This window comes from Camelus bactrianus, chromosome 32, assembly GCF_048773025.1.
Source record: "Camelus bactrianus isolate YW-2024 breed Bactrian camel chromosome 32, ASM4877302v1, whole genome shotgun sequence".
NCBI classification, from domain to species: domain Eukaryota; kingdom Metazoa; phylum Chordata; class Mammalia; order Artiodactyla; family Camelidae; genus Camelus; species Camelus bactrianus.
In genome coordinates, this window is record NC_133570.1 from 26,693,454 (window position 1) to 26,713,760 (window position 20,307).

Consider the following 20,307-nt stretch of genomic DNA (forward strand, 5'->3'; position numbering starts at 1 on the left):
TCCCTGGCAGGGGGAATTCCGCTAATTACCTCCCTTGTCCATGGGGAGGAACAAGATGCTACCTGCTTTCCAGCCCAACCCCCGCCTTTCCCCGGCAGACCGCACAGGGAGGGACTGGGGGAAGACACTCGAAAGGCTCCTAGGAGAACCCGGGTGCTGCAGACAGAAGACGGAACCTCACCACACTCAGAATTCCGGAACACGTGTGACTGTGTGGGTGAGGTTTAGGGCCGCATTCCACGCAGCTTCCTGGTGTCACAGTTATTCCCTGGCAGGGGGAAGTCCACTAATTACCTCCCTTGTCCATGGGGAGGCACAAGATGCTACCTGCTTTTCCAGCCCAACCCCCGCCGTTCCCCGGCAGCCCGCACAGGAAGGGACTGGGGGAAGACATTCGAAAGGCTCCTAGGAGAACCCGGGTGCTGCAGACAGAAGACGGAACTTCCCCACAACCAGAATTCCGGAACACGGCTGACTGTGTGGGGGAGTTTCGGGGCCGCCCTCCACGCAGCTGCCTGGTGTCACAGGTGTTCCCTGGCAGGGAGAAGTCCGCTAATTACCTCCCCTGTCCATGGGGAGGCACTAGATGCTACCTACGTTTCCAGCCCAACCTCCTCCTTTCCTCGGCAGCCCGCACTGGGACAGACTGGGGGAAGACACTCGAAGGGCTCCTATTAGATCCCGGGTGCTGCAGACAGAAGACGGAACCTCCCCACACTCAGAATTCCGGAACACGGGTGACTGTGTGGGTGAGGTTTAGGGCCGCACTCCACGCAGCTGCCTGGTGTCACAGTTGTTCCCTGGCAGGGGGAAGTCCACTAATTACCTCCCTTGTCCATGGGGAGGCACAAGATGCTACCTGCTTTTCCAGCCCAACCCCCGCCGTTCCCCGGCAGCCCGCACAGGAAGGGACTGGGGGAAGACATTCGAAAGGCTCCTAGGAGAACCCGGGTGCTGCAGACAGAAGACGGAACTTCCCCACAATCAGAATTCCGGAACACGGCTGACTGTGTGGGGGAGGTTCGGGGCCGCCCTCCACGCAGCTGCCTGGTGTCACAGGTGTTCCCTGGCAGGGAGAAATCCGCTAAATACCTCCCCTGTCCATGCGGAGGCACTAGATGCTACCTGCGTTTCCAGCCCAACCCCCTCCTTTCCTCGGCAGCCCGCACTGGGACGGTTGGGGGAAGACACTCGAAGGGCTCCTAAGAGATCCCGGGTGCTGCAGACAGAAGACGGAACCTCCCCACACTCAGAATTCCGGAACACGGGTGACTGTGTGGGTGAAGTTTAGGGCCGCACTCCACGAAGCTTCCTGGTGTCACAGGTGTTCCCTGGCAGGGGGAAGTCCGCTAATTACCTCCCTTGTCCATGGGGAGGCACTAGATGCTACTTGCCTTTCCAGCCCAACCCCAGCCTTTCCCTGGCAGCCCGCACAGGGAGGGACAGGGGGAAGACACTCGAAGGGTTCCTAGGAGATCCCGGTTGCTACAGACAGAAGACGGAACCTCCCCACACTCAGAATTCCGGAAAACGGGTGACTGTTTGGGTGAGATTTAGGGCCGCACTCCACGCAGCTGCCTTGTGTCACAGGTGTTCCCTGGCAGGTGGAAGTCCGCTAATTACCTCCCCTGTCCATGGGGCGGCACTAGATGCTACCTGGGTTTCCAGCCCAACCCCCGCCTTTCCCTGGCAGCCCGCACTGGGAGGGACTCGGGGAAGACACTCGAAGGGCTCCTAGGAGATCCCGGGTGCTGCAGACGGAAGACGGAACCTCCCCACACTCAGAATTCCGGAACACGGCTGACTGTGTTGGGGAGGTTCGGGGCCGCCCTCCACGCAGCTGCCTGGTGTCACAGGTGTTCCCTGGCAGGGAGAAGTCCGCTAATTACCTCCCCTGTCCATGGGGAGGCACTAGATGCTACCTACGTTTCCAGCCCAACCTCCTCCTTTCCTCGGCAGCCCACACTGGGACGGACTGGGGGAAGACACTCGAAGGGCTCCTATTAGATCCCGGGTGCTGCAGACAGAAGACGGAACCTCCCCACACTCAGAATTCCGGAACACGGGTGACTGTGTGGGTGAGGTTTAGGGCCGCACTCCACGCAGCTGCCTGGTGTCACAGGTGTTCCCTGGCAGGGGGAAGTCCGCTAATTACCTCCCTTGTCCATGGGGAGGCACAAGATGCTACCTGCTTTCCAGCCCAACCCCCGCCTTTCCCCGGCAGACCGCACAGGGAGGGACTGGGGGAAGACACTCGAAAGGCTCCTAGGAGAACCCGGGTGCTGCAGACAGAAGACGGAACCTCAAAAACACTCAGAATTCCGGAACACGTGTGACTGTGTGGGTGAGGTTTAGGGCCGCAATCCACGCAGCTTCCTGGTGTCACAGTTGTTCCCTGGCAGGGGGAAGTCCACTAATTACCTCCCTTGTCCATGGGGAGGCACAAGATGCTACCTGCTTTTCCAGCCCAACCCCCGCCGTTCCCCAGCAGCCCGCACAGGAAGGGACTGCGGGAAGACATTCGAAAGGCTCCTAGGAGAACCCGGGTGCTGCAGACAGAAGACGGAACTTCCCCACAATCAGAATTCCGGAACAAGGCTGACTGTGTGGGGGAGGTTCGGGGCCGCCCTCCACGCAGCTGCCTGGTGTCACAGGTGTTCCCTGGCAGGGAGAAATCCGCTAAATACCTCCCTTGTCCATGGGGAGGCACTAGATGCTACCTGCGTTTCCAGCCCAACCCACTCCTTTCCTCGGCAGCCCGCACTGGGACGGTTGGGGTAAGACACTCGAAGGGCTCCTAGGAGATCCCGGGTGCTGCAGACAGAAGACGGAACCTCCCCACACTCAGAATTCCGGAACACGGGTGACTGTGTGGGTGAAGTTTAGGGCCGCCCTCCACGCAGCTTCCTGGTGTCACAGGTGTTCCCTGGCAGGGGGAAGTCCGCTAATTACCTCCCTTGTTCATGGGGAGGCACTAGATGCTACCTGCCTTTCCAGCCCAACCCCAGCCTTTCCCTGGCAGCCCGCACAGGGAGGGACATGGGGAAGACACTCGAAGGGTTACTAGGAGATCCCGGTTGCTACAGACAGAAGACGGAACCTCCCCACACTCAGAATTCCGGAACACGGGTGACTGTTTGGGTGAGGTTTAGGGCCGCACTCCACGCAGCTGCCTTGTGTCACATGTGTTCCCTGGCAGGTGGAAGTCCGCTAATTACCTCCCCTGTCCATGGGGCGGCACTAGATGCTACCTGCGTTTCCAGCATAACCCCCGACTTTCCCCGGCAGCCCGCACAGGGAGGGACTCTGGGAAGACACTCGAAGGGCTCCTAGGAGATCCCGGGTGCTGCAGACAGAAGACGGAACCTCCCCACACTCAGAATTCCGGAACACGGTTGACTGTGTGGGGGACGTTCGGGGCCGACCTCCACGCAGCTGCCTGGTGTCACAGGTGTTCCCTGGCAGGGGGAATTCCGCTAATTAGCTCCCCTGTCCATGGGGATGCACTAGATGCTACCTGCGTTTCCAGCACAACCCCCGCCTTTCTCTGGCTGCCCGCACTGGGAGGGACTCGGGGAAGAATCTCGAAGGGCTCCTAGGAGATCCCGTGTGCTGCAGACAGAAGACGGAACCTCCCCACACTCAGAATTCCGGAACACGGTTGACTGTGTGGGGGAGGTTCGGGGCCGACCTCCACGCAGCTGCCTGGTGTCACAGTTGTTCCCTGGCAGGGGGAAATCCGCTAATTACCTCCCCTGTCCATGGGGACGCACTAGATGCTACCTGCGTTTCCTGCCCAACCCCCGCCTTTCCACGGCAGCCCGCACTGGGAGGGACTCGGGGAAGACACTCGAAGGGCTCCTAGGAGATCCCGGGTGCTGCAGACAGAAGACGGAACCTCCCCACACTCAGAATTCCGGAACACGGCTGATTGTGTGGGGGAGGTTTTTGGCCGCCCTCCACGAAGCTGCCTGGTGTCACAGGTGTTCCCTGGCAGGGGGAAGTCCGCTAATTACCTCCCTTGTCCATGGGGAGGCACAAGATGCTACCTGATTTTCCAACCCAACCCCCGCCTTTCCCCGGCAGCCCGCACAGTGAGGGACTGGGGGAAGGCACTCGAAAGGCTCCTAGGAGAACCCGGGTGCTGCAGACAGAAGACGGAACCTCCCCACACTCAGAAATCCGGAACACGTGTGACTGTGTGGGTGAGTTTTAGGGCTGCACTCCACGCAGCTTCCTGGTGTCACAGGTGTTCCCTGGCAGGGGGAAGTCCGCTAATTACCTCCCCTGTCCATGGGGAAGCACAAGATGCTACCTGCTTTTCCAGCCCAACCCCCGCCTTTCCCCGGCAGCCCGCACTGGGACGGACTGGGGGAAGACACTCGAAGGGCTCCTAGGAGATCAAGGGTGCTGCAGACAGAAGAAGGAACCTCCCCACACTCAGAATTCCGGAACACGGGTGACTGTGTGGGTGAGGTTTAGGGCCGCACTCCACGCAGCTTCCTGGTGTCACAGGTGTTCCCTGGCAGGGGGAATTCCGCTAATTACCTCCCCTGTCCATGGGGAGGCACTAGATGCTACCTGCGTTTCCAGCCCAACCCCCGCCTTTCCCCGGCAGCCCGCACTGGGAGGGACTTGAGGAAGAATCTCGAAGGGCTCCTAGGAGATCCCGGGTGCTGCAGACAGAAGACGGAACCTCCCCACACTCAGAATTCCGGAACAGAGCTGACTGTGTGGGGGAGGTTCGGGGCCGCCCTCCACGCAGCTGCCTGGTGTCACAGGTGTTCCCTGGCAGGGAGAAGTCCGCTAATTACCTCCCCTGTCCATGGGGAGGCACTAGATGCTACCTGCGTTTCCAGCCCTACCCCATTCCTTTCCTCGGCAGCCCGCTCTGGGACGGACTGGGGGAAGACACTCGAAGGGCTCCTTGGAGATCCCGGGTGCTGCAGACAGAAGACGGAACCTCCCAACATTCAGAATTCCGGAACACGGCTGACTGTGTGGGGGAAGTTCTTGGCCGCCCTCCACGAAGCTGCCTGGTCTCACAGGTGTTCCCTGGCAGGGGGAAGTTCGCTAATTACCTCCCTTGTCCATGGGGAGGCACAAGATGCTACCTGCTTTTCCAACCCAACCCCCGCCTTTCCCCAGCAGCCCGCACAGTGAGGGACTGGGGGAAGGCAATCGAAAGGGTCCTAGGAGAACCCCGGTGCTGCAGACAGAAGACGGAACCTCCCCACACTCAGAATTCCGGAACACGTGTGACTGTGTGGGTGAGGATTAGGGCCGCACTCCACGCAGCTTCCTGGTGTCACAGTTGTTCCCTGGCAGGAGGAAGTCCGCTAATTACCTCCCCTGTCCATGGGGACGCACTAGATGCTACCTGCGTTTCCAGCCCAACCCCCGCATTTCTCTGGCTGCCCGCACTGGGAGGGACTCGGGGAAGACTCTCGAAGGGCTCCTAGGAGATCCCGGGTGCTGCAGACAGAAGACGGAACCTCCCCACACTCAGAATTCCGGAACACGGTTGACTGTGTGGAGGAGGTTCGGGGCCGCCCTCCACGCAGCTGCCTGGTGTCACAGGTGTTCCCTGGCAGGGGGAACTCCGCTAATTACCTCCCCTGTAAATGGGGAGGCACAAGATGCTACCTGCTTTTCCAGCCCAACCCCCGCCTTTCCCCGGCACCACGCACAGGGAGGGACTGGGGTAAGACACTCGAAGGGCTCCTAGGAGAACCCGGGTGCTGCAGACATAAGACGGAACCTCCCCACACTCAGAATTCCGGAACACGGGTGACTGTGTGGGTGAAGTTTAGGGCCGCACTCCACGCAGCTTCCTGGTGTCACAGGTGTTCCCTGGCAGGGGGAAGTCCGCTAATTACCTCCCTTGTTCATGGGGAGGCACTAGATGCTACCTGCCTTTCCAGCCCAACCCCAGCCTTTCCCTGGCAGCCCGCACAGGGAGGGACAGGGGGAAGACACTCGAAGGGTTCCTAGGAGATCCCGGTTGCTACAGACAGAAGACGGAACCTCCCCACACTCAGAATTCCGGAACACGGGTGACTGTTTGGGTGAGGTTTAGGGCCACACTCCACGCAGCTGCCTTGTGTCACAGGTGTTCCCTGGCAGGTGGAAGTCCGCTAATTACCTCCCCTGTCCATGGGGCGGCACTAGATGCTACCTGCGTTTCCAACATAACCCCCGACTTTCCCCGGCAGCCCGCACAGGGAGGGACTCTGGGAAGACACTCGAAGGGCTCCTAGGAGAACCCGGGTGCTGCAGACAGAAGACGGAACCTCCCCACACTCAGAATTCCGGAACACGGTTGACTGTGTGGGGGACGTTCGGGGCCGACCTCCACGCAGCTGCCTGGTGTCACAGGTGTTCCCTGGCAGGGGGAATTCCGCTAATTAGCTCCCCTGTCCATGGGGATGCACTAGATGCTACCTGCGTTTCCAGCACAACCCCCGCCTTTCTCTGGCTGCCCGCACTGGGAGGGACTCGGGGAAGAATCTCGAAGGGCTCCTAGGAGATCCCGTGTGCTGCAGACAGAAGACGGAACCTCCCCACACTCAGAATTCCGGAACACGGTTGACTGTGTGGGGGAGGTTCGGGGCCGACCTCCACGCAGCTGCCTGGTGTCACAGTTGTTCCCTGGCAGGGGGAAGTCCGCTAATTACCTCCCCTGTCCATGGGGATGCACTAGATGCTACCTGCGTTTCCAGCCCAACCCCCGCCTTTCTCTGGCTGCCCGCACTGGGAGGGACTCGGGGAAGAATCTCGAAGGGCTCCTAGGAGATCCCGGGTGCTGCAGACAGAAGACGGAACCTCCCCACACTCAGAATTCCGGAACACGGCTGACTGTGTGGGGGAGGTTCGGGGCCGCCCTCCACGCAGCTGCCTGGTGTCACAGGTGTTCCCTGGCAGGGGGAAGTCCGCTAATTACCTCCCCTGTCCATGGGGAGGCACAAGATGCTACCTGCTTTTCCAGCCCAACCCCCGCCATTCCCCAGCAGCCCGCACAGGGACGGACTGGGGTAAGACACTCGAAGGGCTCCTAGGAGATCAAGGGTGCTGCAGACAGAAGATGGAACCTCCCCACACTCAGAATTCCGGAACACGGGTGACTGTGTGGGGGAGGTTCGGGGCCGCCCTCCACGCAGTTGCCTGGTGTCACAGGTGTTCCCTGGCAGGGAGAATTCCGCTAATTACCTCCCCTGTCCATGGGGAGGCACTAGATGCTACCTGCGTTTCCAGCCCAACCGCCTCCTTTCCTCGGCAGCCCGCACTGGGATGGACTGGTGGAAGACACTCGAAGGGCTCCTAGGAGATCACGGGTGCTGCAGACAGAAGACGGAACCTCCCCACACTCAGAATTCCGGAACACGGGTGACTTTGTGGGTGAGGTTTAGGGCCGCACACCACGCTGTTTCCTGGTGTCACAGGTGTTCCCTGGCAGGGGGAATTCCGCTAATTACCTCACCTGTCCATGGGGAGGCACTAGATGCTAACTGCGATTCCTGCCCAACCCCCGCCTTTCCACGGCAGCCCGCACTGGGAGGGACTCGGGGAAGACACTCGAAGGGCTCCTAGGAGATCCCGGGTGCTGCAGACAGAAGACGGAACCTCCCCACACTCAGAATTCCGGAACACGGCTGATTGTGTGGGGGAGGTTTTTGGCCGCCCTCCACGAAGCTGCCTGGTGTCACAGGTGTTCCCTGGCAGGGGGAAGTCCGCTAATTACCTCCCTTGTCCATGGGGAGGCACAAGATGCTACCTGATTTTCCAACCCAACCCCCGCCTTTCCCCGGCAGCCCGCACAGTGAGGGACTGGGGGAAGGCACTCGAAAGGCTCCTAGGAGAACCCGGGTGCTGCAGACAGAAGACGGAACCTCCCCACACTCAGAAATCCGGAACACGTGTGACTGTGTGGGTGAGTTTTAGGGCTGCACTCCACGCAGCTTCCTGGTGTCACAGGTGTTCCCTGGCAGGGGGAAGTCCGCTAATTACCTCCCCTGTCCATGGGGAAGCACAAGATGCTACCTGCTTTTCCAGCCCAACCCCCGCCTTTCCCCGGCAGCCCGCACTGGGACGGACTGGGGGAAGACACTCGAAGGGCTCCTAGGAGATCAAGGGTGCTGCAGACAGAAGAAGGAACCTCCCCACACTCAGAATTCCGGAACACGGGTGACTGTGTGGGTGAGGTTTAGGGCCGCACTCCACGCAGCTTCCTGGTGTCACAGGTGTTCCCTGGCAGGGGGAATTCCGCTAATTACCTCCCCTGTCCATGGGGAGGCACTAGATGCTACCTGCGTTTCCAGCCCAACCCCCGCCTTTCCCCGGCAGCCCGCACTGGGAGGGACTTGAGGAAGAATCTCGAAGGGCTCCTAGGAGATCCCGGGTGCTGCAGACAGAAGACGGAACCTCCCCACACTCAGAATTCCGGAACAGAGCTGACTGTGTGGGGGAGGTTCGGGGCCGCCCTCCACGCAGCTGCCTGGTGTCACAGGTGTTCCCTGGCAGGGAGAAGTCCGCTAATTACCTCCCCTGTCCATGGGGAGGCACTAGATGCTACCTGCGTTTCCAGCCCTACCCCATTCCTTTCCTCGGCAGCCCGCTCTGGGACGGACTGGGGGAAGACACTCGAAGGGCTCCTTGGAGATCCCGGGTGCTGCAGACAGAAGACGGAACCTCCCAACATTCAGAATTCCGGAACACGGCTGACTGTGTGGGGGAAGTTCTTGGCCGCCCTCCACGAAGCTGCCTGGTCTCACAGGTGTTCCCTGGCAGGGGGAAGTTCGCTAATTACCTCCCTTGTCCATGGGGAGGCACAAGATGCTACCTGCTTTTCCAACCCAACCCCCGCCTTTCCCCAGCAGCCCGCACAGTGAGGGACTGGGGGAAGGCAATCGAAAGGCTCCTAGGAGAACCCCGGTGCTGCAGACAGAAGACGGAACCTCCCCACACTCAGAATTCCGGAACACGTGTGACTGTGTGGGTGAGGATTAGGGCCGCACTCCACGCAGCTTCCTGGTGTCACAGTTGTTCCCTGGCAGGGGGAAGTCCGCTAATTACCTCCCCTGTCCATGGGGACGCACTAGATGCTACCTGCGTTTCCAGCCCAACCCCCGCATTTCTCTGGCTGCCCGCACTGGGAGGGACTCGGGGAAGACTCTCGAAGGGCTCCTAGGAGATCCCGGGTGCTGCAGACAGAAGACGGAACCTCCCCACACTCAGAATTCCGGAACACGGTTGACTGTGTGGAGGAGGTTCGGGGCCGCCCTCCACGCAGCTGCCTGGTGTCACAGGTGTTCCCTGGCAGGGGGAACTCCGCTAATTACCTCCCCTGTAAATGGGGAGGCACAAGATGCTACCTGCTTTTCCAGCCCAACCCCCGCCTTTCCCCGGCACCACGCACAGGGAGGGACTGGGGTAAGACACTCGAAGGGCTCCTAGGAGAACCCGGGTGCTGCAGACATAAGACGGAACCTCCCCACACTCAGAATTCCGGAACACGGGTGACTGTGTGGGTGAAGTTTAGGGCCGCACTCCACGCAGCTTCCTGGTGTCACAGGTGTTCCCTGGCAGGGGGAAGTCCGCTAATTACCTCCCTTGTTCATGGGGAGGCACTAGATGCTACCTGCCTTTCCAGCCCAACCCCAGCCTTTCCCTGGCAGCCCGCACAGGGAGGGACAGGGGGAAGACACTCGAAGGGTTCCTAGGAGATCTCGGTTGCTACAGACAGAAGACGGAACCTCCCCACACTCAGAATTCCGGAACACGGGTGACTGTTTGGGTGAGGTTTAGGGCCACACTCCACGCAGCTGCCTTGTGTCACAGGTGTTCCCTGGCAGGTGGAAGTCCGCTAATTACCTCCCCTGTCCATGGGGCGGCACTAGATGCTACCTGCGTTTCCAACATAACCCCCGACTTTCCCCGGCAGCCCGCACAGGGAGGGACTCTGGGAAGACACTCGAAGGGCTCCTAGGAGAACCCGGGTGCTGCAGACAGAAGACGGAACCTCCCCACACTCAGAATTCCGGAACACGGTTGACTGTGTGGGGGACGTTCGGGGCCGACCTCCACGCAGCTGCCTGGTGTCACAGGTGTTCCCTGGCAGGGGGAATTCCGCTAATTAGCTCCCCTGTCCATGGGGATGCACTAGATGCTACCTGCGTTTCCAGCACAACCCCCGCCTTTCTCTGGCTGCCCGCACTGGGAGGGACTCGGGGAAGAATCTCGAAGGGCTCCTAGGAGATCCCGTGTGCTGCAGACAGAAGACGGAACCTCCCCACACTCAGAATTCCGGAACACGGTTGACTGTGTGGGGGAGGTTCGGGGCCGACCTCCACGCAGCTGCCTGGTGTCACAGTTGTTCCCTGGCAGGGGGAAGTCCGCTAATTACCTCCCCTGTCCATGGGGATGCACTAGATGCTACCTGCGTTTCCAGCCCAACCCCCGCCTTTCTCTGGCTGCCCGCACTGGGAGGGACTCGGGGAAGAATCTCGAAGGGCTCCTAGGAGATCCCGGGTGCTGCAGACAGAAGACGGAACCTCCCCACACTCAGAATTCCGGAACACGGCTGACTGTGTGTGGGAGGTTCGGGGCCGCCCTCCACGCAGCTGCCTGGTGTCACAGGTGTTCCCTGGCAGGGGGAAGTCCGCTAATTACCTCCCCTGTCCATGGGGAGGCACAAGATGCTACCTGCTTTTCCAGCCCAACCCCCGCCATTCCCCAGCAGCCCGCACAGGGACGGACTGGGGTAAGACACTCGAAGGGCTCCTAGGAGATCAAGGGTGCTGCAGACAGAAGATGGAACCTCCCCACACTCAGAATTCCGGAACACGGGTGACTGTGTGGGGGAGGTTCGGGGCCGCCCTCCACGCAGTTGCCTGGTGTCACAGGTGTTCCCTGGCAGGGAGAATTCCGCTAATTACCTCCCCTGTCCATGGGGAGGCACTAGATGCTACCTGCGTTTCCAGCCCAACCGCCTCCTTTCCTCGGCAGCCCGCACTGGGATGGACTGGTGGAAGACACTTGAAGGGCTCCTAGGAGATCACGGGTGCTGCAGACAGAAGACGGAACCTCCCCACACTCAGAATTCCGGAACACGGGTGACTTTGTGGGTGAGGTTTAGGGCCGCACACCACGCTGTTTCCTGGTGTCACAGGTGTTCCCTGGCAGGGGGAATTCCGCTAATTACCTCACCTGTCCATGGGGAGGCACTAGATGCTAACTGCGATTCCTGCCCAACCCCCGCATTTCCACGGCAGCCCGCACTGGGAAGGACTCGGGGAAGACACTCGAAGGGCTCCTAGGAGATCCCGGGTGCTGCAGACAGAAGACGGAACCTCCCCACACTCAGAATTCCGGAACACGGCTGACTGGGTGGGTGAGGTTTAGGGCCGCCCTCCACGCAGCTGCCTGGTGTCACAGGTGTTCCCTGGCAGGGAGAAGTCCGCTAATTACCTCCCCTGTCCATGGGGAGGCACTAGATGCTACCTGCGTTTCCAGCCCAACCCACTCCTTTCCTCGGCTGCCCGCACAGGGACGGACTGGGGGAAGACATTCCAAGGGCTCCTAGGAGATCCCGGGTGCTGCAGACATAAGACGGAACCTCCCCACACTCAGAATTCCGGAACACGGCTGATTGTGTGGGGGAGGTTTTTGGCCGCCCTCCACGAAGCTGCCTGGTGTCACAGGTGTTCCCTGGCAGGGGGAAGTCCGCTAATTACCTCCCTTGTCCATGGGGAGGCACAAGATGCTACCTGATATTCCAACCCAACCCCCGCCTTTCCCCGGCAGCCCGCACAGTGAGGGAATGGGGGAAGGCACTCGAAAGGCTCCTAGGAGAACCCGGGTGCTGCAGACAGAAGACGAAACCTCCCCACACTCAGAAATCCGGAACACGTGTGACTGTGTGGGTGAGTTTTAGGGCCGCACTCCACGCAGCTTCCTGGTGTCACAGTTGTTCTCTGGCAGGGGGAAGTCCGCTAAGTACCTCCCTTGTCCATGGGGAGGCACTAGATGCTACCTGCTTTTCCAGCCCAACCCCCGCCGTTCCCTGGCAGCCCGCACAGGGAGGGACTGGGGGAAGACACCGGAAAGGCTCCTAGGAGAACCCGGGTGCTGCAGACAGAAGACGGAACTTCCCCACAATCAGAATTCCGGAACACGGCTGACTATGTGGGGGAGGTTCGGGGCCGCCCTCCACGCAGCTGCCTGGTGTCACAGGTGTTCCCTGGCAGGGGGAAGTCCGCTAATTACCTCCCCTGTAAATGGGGAGGCACAAGATGCTACCTGCTTTTCCAGCCCAACCCCCGCCTTTCCCCGGCACCACGCACAGGGAGGGACTGGGGTAAGACACTCGAAGGGCTCCTAGGAGAACCCGGGTGCTGCAGACATAAGACGGAACCTCCCCACACTCAGAATCCGGAACACTGATGACTGTGTGGGTGAGGTTTAGGGCCGCCCTCCACGCAGCTTCCTGGTGTCACAGGTGTTCCCTGGCAGGGGGAAGTCCGCTAATTACCTCCCCTGTCCATGGGTAGGCACTAGATGCTACCTGCTTTTCCAGCCCAACCCCCGCCGTTCCCTGGCAGCCCGCTCAGGGAGGGACTGGGGGAAGACACTCGAAAGGATCCTAGGAGAACCCGGGTGCTGCAGACAGAAGACGGAACTTCCCCACAATCAGAATTCCGGAACAAGGCTGACTGTGTGGGGGAGGTTCGGGGCCGCCCTCCACGCAGCTGCCTGGTGTCACAGGTGTTCCCTGGCAGGGAGAAATCCGCTAAATACCTCCCTTGTCCATGGGGAGGCACTAGATGCTACCTGCGTTTCCAGCCCATCCCACTCCTTTCCTCGGCAGCCCGCACTGGGACGGTTGGGGGAAGACACTCGAAGGGCTCCTAGGAGATCCCGGGTGCTGCAGACAGAAGACGGAACCTCCCCACACTCAGAAATCCGGAACACGTGTGAGTGTGTGGGTGAGTTTTAGGGCCGCACTCCACGCAGTTTCCTGGTGTCACAGTTGTTCCCTGGCAGGGGGAAGTCCGCTAAGTACCTCCCTTGTCCATGGGGAGTCACTAGATGCTACCTGCTATTCCAGCCCAACCCCCGCCTTTCCCCGGCAGCCCGCACTGGGACGGACTGGGGGAAGACACTCGAAGGGCTCCTAGGAGAACCCGGGTGCTGCAGACATAAGACGGAACCTCCCCACACTCAGAATTCCGGAACACTGGTGACTGTGTGGGTGAGGTTTAGGGCCGCCCTCCACGCAGCTTCCTGGTGTCACAGGTGTTCCCTGGCAGGGGGAAGTCCGCTAATTACCTCCCCTGTCCATGGGGAAGCACAAGATGCTACCTGCTTTTCCAGCCCAACCCCCGCCTTTCCCCGGCAGCCCGCACTGGGAGGGACTCGAGGAAGAATCTCGAAGGGCTCCTAGGAGATCCCGGGTGCTGCAGACAGAAGACGGAACCTCCCCACACTCAGAATTCCGGAACAGAGCTGACTGTGTGGGGGAGGTTCGGGGCCGCCCTCCACGCAGCTGCCTGGTGTCACAGGTGTTCCCTGGCAGGGAGAAGTCCGCTAATTACCTCCCCTGTCCATGGGGATGCACTAGATGCTACCTGCGTTTCCAGCCCTACCCCATTCCTTTCCTCGGCAGCCCGCTCTGGGACGGACTGGGGGAAGACACTCGAAGGGCTCCTTGGAGATCCCGGGTGCTGCAGACAGAAGACGGAACCTCCCAACATTCAGAATTCCGGAACACGGCTGACTGTGTGGGGGAAGTTCTTGGCCGCCCTCCACGAAGCTGCCTGGTCTCACAGGTGTTCCCTGGCAGGGGGAATTTCGCTAATTACCTCCCCTGTCCATGGGGAGGCACTAGATGCTACCTGGATTTCCAGCCCAACCCCCGCCTTTCCCCGGCAGCCCGCACTGGGAGGGACTCGGGGAAGACACTCGAAAGGCTCCTAGGAGATCCCGGGTGCTGCAGACAGAAGACGGAACCTCCCCACACTCAGAATTCCGGAACACGGCTGACTGTGTTGGGGAGATTCGGGGCCGCCCTCCACGCAGCTGCCTGTTGTCACAGGTGTTCCCTGGCAGGGAGAAGTCCGCTAATTACCTCCCCTGTCCATGGGGAGGCACCAGATGCTACCTACGTTTCCAGCCCAACCTCCTCCTTTCCTCGGCAGCCCGCACTGGGAAGGACTGGGGGAAGACACTCGAAGGGCTCCTATTAGATCCCGGGTGCTGCAGACAGAAGACGGAACCTCCCCACACTCAGAATTCCGGAACACGGGTGACTGTGTGGGTGAGGTTTAGGGCCGCACTTCACGCAGCTGCCTGGTGTCAGAGGTGTTCCCTGGCAGGGGGAAGTCCGCTAATTACCTCCCTTGTCCATGGGGAGGCACTAGATGCTACCTGCTTTTCCAGCCCAACCCCCGCCTTTCCCCGGCAGCCCGCACAGGGAGGGACTGGGGGAAGACACTCGAAGGGCTCCTAGGAGATCCCGGGTGCTGCAGACAAAAGACGGAACCTCCGCACACTCAGAATTCCGGAACACGGCTGACTGTGTGGGGGAGGTTCGGGGCCGCCCTCCACGCAGCTGCCTGGTGTCACAGGTGTTCCCTGGCAGGGGGAAGTCCGCTAATTACCTCCCCTGTCCATGGGGAGGCACAAGATGCTACCTGCTTTTCCAGCCCAACCCCCGCCTTTCCCCGGCAGCCCGCACAGGGAGGGACTGGGGGAAGACACTCGAAGGGCTCCTAGGAGAACCCGGGTGCTGCAGACATAAGACGGAACCTCCCCACACTCAGAATTCCGGAACACTGGTGACTGTGTGGGTGAGGTTTAGGGCCGCCCTCCACGCAGCTTCCTGGTGTCACAGGTGTTCCCTGGCAGGGGGAAGTCCGCTAATTACCTCCCTTGTCCATGGGTAGGCACTAGATGCTACCTGCGTTTCCAGCCCAACCCCCGCCTTTCCCCAGCTGCCCGCACTGGGAGGGACTCGGGGAAGACTCTCGAAGGGCTCCTAGGAGATCCCGGGTGCTGCAGACAGAAGACGGAACCTCCCCACACTCAGAATTCCGGAACACGGCTGACTGTGTGGGGGAGGTTCGGGGCCGCCCTCCACGCAGCTGCCTGGTGTCACAGGTGTTCCCTGGCAGGGGGAAGTCCGCTAATTACCTCCCCTGTCCATGGGGAGGCACAAGATGCTACCTGCTTTTCCAGCCCAACCCCCGCCATTCCCCAGCAGCCCGCACTGGGACGGACTGGGGTAAGACACTCGAAGGGCTCCTAGGAGATCAAGGGTGCTGCAGACAGAAGAAGGAACCTCCCCACACTCAGAATTCCAGAACACGTCTGACTGTGTGGGGGAGGTTCGGGGCCGCCATCCACGCAGCTGCCTGGTGTCACAGGTGTTCCCTGGCAGGGAGAATTCCGCTAATTACCTCCCCTGTCCATGGGGAGGCACTAGATGCTACCTGCGTTTCCAGCCCAAAAGCCTCCTTTCCTCGGCAGCCCGCACTGGGATGGACTGGGGGAAGACACTCGAAGGGCTCCTAGGAGATCCCGGGTTCTGCAGACAGAAGACGGAACCTCCCCACACTGAGAATTCCGGAACACGGGTGACTGTGTGGGTGAGGTTTAGGGCCGCACTCCACGCAGTTTCCTGGTGTCACAGGTGTTCCCTGGCAGGGGGAATTCCGCTAATTACCTCACCTGTCCATGGGGAGGCACTAGATGCTAACTGCGTTTCCTGCCCAACCCCCGAATTTCCACGGCTGCCCGCACTGGGAGGGACTCGGGGAAGACACTCGAAGGGCTCCTAGGAGATCCCGGGTGCTGCAGACAGAAGACGGAACCTCCCCACACTCAGAATTCCGGAACACGGCTGACTGGGTGGGTGAGGTTTAGGGCCGCCCTCCACGCAGCTGCCTGGTGTCACAGGTGTTCCCTGGCAGGGAGAAGTCCGCTAATTACCTCCCCTGTCCATGGGGAGGCACTAGATGCTACCTGCGTTTCCAGCCCAACCCACTCCTTTCCTCGGCTGCCCGCACTGGGACGGACTGGGGGAAGACATTCCAAGGGCTCCTAGGAGATCCCGGGTGCTGCAGACATAAGACGGAACCTCCCCACACTCAGAATTCCGGAACACGGCTGATTGTGTGGGGGAGGTTTTTTGCCGCCCTCCACGAAGCTGCCTGGTGTCACAGGTGTTCCCTGGCAGGGGGAAGTCCGCTAATTACCTCCCTTGTCCATGGGGAGGCACAAGATGCTACCTGATTTTCCAACCCAACCCCCGCCTTTCCCCGGCAGCCCGCACAGTGAGGGACTGGGGGAAGTCACTCGAAAGGCTCCTAGGAGAACCCGGGTGCTGCAGACAGAAGACGAAACCTCCCCACACTCAGAAATCCGGAACACGTGTGACTGTGTGGGTGAGTTTTAGGGCCGCACTCCACGCAGCTTCCTGGTGTCACAGTTGTTCTCTGGCAGGGGGAAGTCCGCTAAGTACCTCCCTTGTCCATGGGGAGGCACTAGATGCTACCTGCGTTTCCAGCCCAACCCCCGCTTTTCTCTGGCTGCCCGCACTGGGAGGGACTCGGGGAAGACTCTCGAAGTGCTCCTAGGAGATCCCGGGTGCTGCAGACAGAAGACGGAACCTCCCCACACTCAGAATTCCGAAACACGGCTGACTGTGTGGGGGAGGTTCGGGGCCGCCCTCCACGCTGCTGCCTGGTGTCACAGGTGTTCACTGGCAGGGGGAAGTCCGCTAATTACCTCCCCTGTCCATGGGGAGGCACAAGATGCTACCTGCTTTTCCAGCCCAACCCCCGCCTTTCCCCGGCAGCCCGCAAAGTGAGGGACTGGGGGAAGACACTCGAAGGACTCCTAGGAGATCCCGGGTGCTGCAGACCAAAGACGGAATCTCCCCACACTCAGAATCCCGGAACACGGCTGACTGTGTTGGAGAGTTTCGGGGCCGCCCTCCACGAATCTGCCTGGTGTCACAGGTGTTCCCTTGCAGGGGGAAGTCCGCTAATTACCTCCCTTGTCCATGGGGAAGCACATGATGCTACCTACTTTTCCAGCCCATCCTCCGCCATTCCCCGGCAGCCCGCACAGGGAGGGACTGGGGGAAGACACTCGAAGGGCTCCTAGGTGAACCCTGGTGCTGCAGACATAAGACGGAACCTCCCCACACTCAGAAATCCGGAACACGGATGACTGTGTGGGGGAGGTTCGGGGCCGCCCTCCACGCAGCTGCCTTGTGTCACAGGTGTTCCCTGGCAGGTGGAAGTCCGCTAATTACCTCCCCTGTCCATGGGGAGGCACTAGATGCTACCTGCGTTTCCAGCACAACGCCCATCTTTCCCCGGCTGCCCGCAGTGGGTGGGATTCGGGGAAGACACTCGAAGGGCTCCTAGGAGATCCCGGGTGCTGCAGACAGAAGACGGAACCTCCCCACAATCAGAATTCCGGAACACGGCTGACTGTGTGGGGGAGGTTCGGGGCCGCCCTCCACGCAGCTGCCTGGTGTCACAGGTGTTCCCTGGCAGGGGGAAGTCCGCTAATTACCTTCCTTGTCCATGGGGAGGCACAAGATGCTACCTGCTTTTCCAGCCCAACCCCCGCCTTTCCCCGGCAGCCCGCACAGGGAGGGACTGGGGGAAAACACTCGAAAGCCTCCTAGGTGAACCCGGGTGCTGCAGACATAAGACGGAACCTCCCCACACTCAGAATTCCGGAACACGGCTGACTGTGTGGGGGAGGTTCGGGGCCGCCCTCCACGCAGCTGCCTTGTGTCACAGGTGTTCCCTGGCAGGTGGAAGTCCGCTAATTACCTCCCCTGTCCATGGGGAGGCACTAGATGCTACCTGCTTTTCCAGCCCAACCTCCGCCATTCCCCGGCAGCCCGCAGAGGGAGGGACTGGGGAAAGACACTCGAAGGGCTCCTAGGTGAACCCGGGTGCTGCAGACAGAAGACGGAACCTCCCCACACTCAGAATTCCGGAACACGGATGACTGTGTGGGGGAGGTTCGGGGCCGCCCTCCACGCAGCTGCCTTGTGTCACAGGTATTCCCTGGCAGGTTGAAGTCCGCTAATTACCTCCCCTGTCCATGGGGAGGCACTAGATGCTACCTGCGTTTCCAGCACAACCCCCTCCTTTCCCCGGCAGCCCTCAAAGGGAGGGACTCTGGGAAGACACTCGAAGGGCTCCTAGGAGATCCCGGGTGCTGCAGACAGAAGACGGAACCTCCCCACAATCAGAATTCCAGAACACGGCTGACTGTGTGGGGGAGGTTTGGGGCCGCCCTCCACGCAGCTGCCTGGTGTCACAGGTGTTCCCTGGCAGGGAGAAGTCCGCTAATTACCTCCCCTGTCCATGGGGAGGCACTAGATGCTACATGCGTTTCCAGCCCAACCCCCTTCTTTCCTCGGCAGCCCGCACTGGGACAGACTGTGGGAAGACACTCGAAGGGCTCCTAGGAGATCCCGGGTGCTGCAGACAAAAGATGGATCCTCCCCACACTCAGAATCCCGGAACACGTCTGACTGTGTGGGTGAGGTTTAGGGCCGCCCTCCACGCAGCTGCCTGGTGTCACAGGTGTTCCCTGGCAGGGGGAAGTCCGCTAATTACCTCCCCTGTCCATAGGGAGGCACTAGATGCTACCTGCGTTTCCAGCCCAACCCCCGCCTTTCCCCGGCAGCCCGCACTGGGAGGGACTCGGGAAAGACACTCGAAGGGCTCCTAGGAGATCCCGGGTGCTGCAGACAGAAGACGGAACCTCCCCACACTCAGAATTCCGGAACACGGCTGACTGTGTGGGGGAGGTTCGGGGCCGCCCTCCACGCAGCTGCCTGGAGTCACAGGTGTTCCCTGGCAGGGGGAAGTCCGCTAATTACCTCCCATGTCCATGGGGAGGCACAAGATGCTACCTGCTTTTCCAGCCCAAACCCCGCCTTTCCCCGGCAGCCCGCACAGGGAGGGACTGGGGGAAGACACTCGAAATGCTCCTAGGAGAACCCGGGTTCTGCAGACAGAAGACGGAACCTCCCCACACTCAGAATTCCGGAACACGTGTGACTGTGTGTGTGAGGTTCGGGGCCGACCTCCACGCAGCTGTCTGGTGTCACAGGTGTTCCCTGGCAGGGAGAAGTCCGCTAATTACCTCCCCTGTCCATGGGGAGGCACTAGATGCTACCTGCGTTTCCAGCCCAACCCCCTCCTTTCCTCGGCAGCCCGCATTGGGACGGACTGGTGGAAGACACTCGAAGGGCTCCTAGGAGATCCCGGGTGCTGCAGACAGAAGACGGAACCTCCCCACACTCAGAATCCCAGAACACGGCTGACTGTGTTGGAGAGGTTCGGGGCCGCCCTCCACGCAGCTGCCTGGTGTCACAGGTGTTCCGTGGCAGGGGGAAGTCCGCCAATTACCTCCGTTGTCCATGGGGAGGCACTAGATGCTACCTGAGTTTCCAGCACAACTCCCGCCTTTCCCCGGCAGCCCGCAGGGGGAGGTATTCGGGGAAGACACTCGAAGGGCTCCTAGGAGATCCCGGGTGCTGCAGACAGAAGACGGAACCTCCCCACACTCAGAATTCCGGAACACGGCTGACTGTGTGGGTGAGGTTTAGGGCCGCACTCCACGCAGCTTCCTGGAATCACAGGTGTTCCCTGGCAGGGGGAAGTCCGCTAATTACCTCCCTTGTCCATGGGGAGGCACTAGATGCTACCTGATTTGCAGCCCTACCCCCGCCTTTCCCCGGCAGCCCGCACAGGGAGGGACTGGGGGAAGACACTCGAAGGGCTCCTAGGACATCCCGGGTGCTGCAGACAGAAGACGGAACCTCCCCACACTCAGAATCCCAGAACACGGCTGACTGTGTTGGAGAGGTTCGGGGCCGCCCTCCACGCAGCTGCCTCGTGTCACAGTTGTTCCCTGGCAGGGGGAAGTCCGCTAATTACCTCCGTTGTCCATGGGGAGGCACTAGATGCTACCTGCATTTCCAGCCAAACCTCCGCCATTCCCCGGCAGCCCGCACAGGGAGGGACTGGGGGAAGACACTCGAAGGGCTCCTAGGTGAACCCGGGTGCTGCAGACATAAGACGGAACCTCCCCACACTCAGAATTCCGGAACACGGGTGACTGTGTGGGTGAGGTTTAGGGCCGCACTCCACGCAGCTTCCTGGTGTCACAAGTGTTCCCTGGCAGGGGGAAGTCCGTTAATTACCTCCGTTGTCCATGGGGAGGCACTAGATGCTACCTGAGTTTCCAGCCCAACCCCCGCCTTTCCCC